This window comes from Vombatus ursinus, unplaced genomic scaffold (assembly GCF_900497805.2).
Source record: "Vombatus ursinus unplaced genomic scaffold, bare-nosed wombat genome assembly UNPS02001722.1, whole genome shotgun sequence".
NCBI lineage: Eukaryota > Metazoa > Chordata > Mammalia > Diprotodontia > Vombatidae > Vombatus > Vombatus ursinus.
Window position 1 is genome coordinate 1 of NW_020941500.1, and position 3077 is coordinate 3077.

At 50.7% G+C, this 3077-nt stretch overlaps 1 long non-coding RNA gene across 1 annotated transcript; it reads right to left on the bottom strand.

Moving 5' to 3' along the window:
• Positions 1-1314: 1314 nt before the first annotated feature.
• On the bottom strand, positions 1315-3065 carry LOC114048029. Its single transcript, XR_003569696.1, has 2 exons — positions 2752-3065; positions 1315-1646 (listed from the first exon to the last, which is right to left on the bottom strand). It is a non-coding gene; the product is annotated as an uncharacterized LOC114048029 (long non-coding RNA).
• Positions 3066-3077: the final 12 nt, after the last annotated feature.

The window sequence follows — 3077 nt, forward strand, 5'->3', positions numbered from 1 at the left end:
ATTCTTCCACCAAGGACCAGGTGCCGTGTGAACTTGATGCTGTCTAGGATAATGGGGTTTTTCTTATCTTGGTATTCATGGACACCAGTCTGCTGTGACATCCATGTTGTCTGAGTCTGTCCTATTAAGAAATTCCTTTCTCACATCCTGGTTAACACACACAGAGACCATAATTTTGGTGACACAGGCATCCTGCACCAGGGAGGGAGGGAGAAGGAAACACGTCCTGGCACTAAGGATATAAAGTCTTCTTCCACCGGCCTTTCCTTGAGGTTGTTTGTCCCATGTATGGACACATACTTTGTCCATGCAATCTCATCCTGCTTGTTCTTTTGATCAGACCTCCGGTTAAGGGTGAACCCCATTCTGTTTGTTCTCTGACCAAGCCTGCAGTAGAGGATGCCAGCCGATCATGCACACAAGGCTCATTCCACTGTGCTAACAGCTGGGAATACGAATTGAAGTAAAAAGAAAGACAATCCCTTTTTTCAAGGAGCTCCCATTCCAAAGGGGGAAGGTAATAAAAATAGGGACTTTCTTCCTGACCTTCCCTGGGGCTGCCATTGGCCCTGTGGCCACTAGAGGGAGACGTTGCAATGAGATTGGGGCTGAGCTGGGCTGCAAATGCCCCCTGGGGCTCTTGGCCCTGAGCTCCTGGTCTCCTGCTCTGTGGCCAGGGGGAAGCTTAGCTGATGCTGACTCCCCAGCCTCTCCTACTGAGCTGGGGGCAGATGGAAAGTCCCCTGCCAATGTTCTTCCTTTTTGTGGGGCAGTTCAGAATTCTCTTAAGGCCCAGAGTTTGAACAACACCTTCAGATACTAAAAATTGCACAGAACAATCACAGTATAACCAAGTGTTCAGCACTTACCCTGTGCCAGGCACTGTGCCAGATGCTGAGAGCACAATAACAAAAAGGAGCCGTCTCTGTTCTCAAGGCACTTCCCTTCTATTGCTGGGCCCCCTCTATGGGACTGCTGAGTTCCTTAGGGCTCTCCCAAGTGTTTGGAGTAGTTGAGGAGCCCAGATGCCCCTGAATGGGGAAGTACAACACAGAGAAATGCCAGGGAGCTGGGGGAGGAGGGGCCTCTCAGCTGTGGGTTGAGGGGATGAGGAAAGGCCTCAGGCAGAAGAGGGGGCTGCAGCAAGAACCCCTAGAAATGACCTCCCACCCTCCCCCTCCCCATATCTCCCTCCATACTCAGATCTTTGTGATCTGCCTGATGGTGGGTGTGGCCTCAGCCCCAGAGGGACAGCCAACATTTAGTATTTATTTGTGTCCACCTGAAAGGTAGTTAAAGAGGCAACAAGCTTGGTGATGAGTAAATTCATGTTGTTTATTCTTTTAAGTTAGTGACATGTACATGAAGCCAGAGCTTTAACTCTGACTGAATCAAGGAACTGTGGGAGGACATTTAAATCCTGACTCAGGATGTCTGTGTTACATGGATTTGTGTTCTCCATATAGTTAGTCTGGAAGGGAGGATCAGCTCTGAAGTCACAGAGGAGGGAAAGCTGGTCATTTTTTTCTCTCTTTTTTCCTTCTCAAACAAATACCAAAGTAGTCCAAAATCCACACTTGCGTCCAAGATCTGTGATGACCTCCTTGGGGAGTTCCTTCTCCATCAACAGACATCTCAATCCTTCCCTGTTTCAGAAGGGAAAGAAAAGTGAGGCCCAGCCCAGGGAGGATGATCTCAGGAAGGCTGAGCTCCAGAATGAGCTGAGGCTGGGAGGACTTCACCTGGCCCTCTGAGGCTTAGCATGTGTCCTAAGTCTGGGGTCTGGGTGGTCGCCTGACTCTGTTGGTGGGGCTCTGGGGCCCAGAGAGAGCATCCTCTCCCCATCTGGCCTGAAGCATCATGCCCAGAATCTAGGGGATGAGACAGTCTGAAAGGATACCCTGAATGAGAAGAAAACCGCAGCAGCCAATCTCTTATTTTCTTAAATATTAAAGAAATTTTGAAAAGTAAATAAAAAAATTTAATACATGTTGTTGAAACTCGCTTCTAACTTTGATTCCCTGTGTGCCCCAGCGTCTGTGGAATCTGCTTGGAATCCCAGATGAAAACAGGCCCTTTGGGCTTGATCATTGAAGGCCAGAGCTGGAAGGGAGCTGAGAGATCCCCTGATCCAATCCCCCTCATTTCACCAAAGAGGAAGTGAGGCCCACAGTGAGGATGTGCTTGGCTTCCTTCCTCTGCAGCCTCTTGGGAGGCCTGAGCAGCAGGAGCTTTGGGGATTTGGGGGCAGAAGTTGGGCCCACTTTTTGCTATGATTGTTCCTTTGTATGGTCATGAGGAAGCTCTGGATTGGGGAGAGGGCAAGGCAACAAGCATTTATTATTCCCCTCCTGTGTACCAGGCCCTGTGCTAAGTGCTGGGGATTCCAATGTAAACCAATGCAAAGAGAATCCCTGCCCTCCTGGAGCTTATATTTTTATTTTCTTGGTGAAGCAATTGCAGTTAAGTGACTTGCCAAGAGTCACCAGCTAGTAAGTGTTATGTGTGTGAGGCGGGTTTTGAAATTGGGTCCTCCTGACTCCAGGGCCAGCGTTCTATCCATTGTGCCACCTAAGCTGTGCCCCCATGCAGCTTACATTCTAATAAGGGAAGACATACCCTTAAAGGGGCTCACAGTGATGGGGGAGAGAAGTCACCATCCCAGGGTGTCTCTGAAGCCTCCAGAGTCACAGGCACAGCTGGAGGGGAATGAAGCCTGGCTGTCCCCAAGCAAGGCATGGGGTAACTCACCAAGGGAGGAGGGGGCAGCATGGTGGAGGGATGGCCCATGGGGAGAAGGCCGCAGTGCACAGGGAAGGTCCAGGAGGAGAAAGCAGTTCAGTGACATTGACAGGGTCCTGGAGCATCAGACACAGAGCCTGGGGAGGAATGAGCCTGACTCCCAGAATCCCAGAATCTCAGAGTAGGAAATGAGCTCAGGGCCATGATGACCCTCCCTACCAGAAATAGGCCCTGCCCCCTCTGCCCCAGGAGGCCACAGGCTCAATCAGGCCTCACCTGAGGCCCCTCCTTCAGGGATCCAGAGCAGGAGCAGATTTGCATGTGGGGCCTCCTCC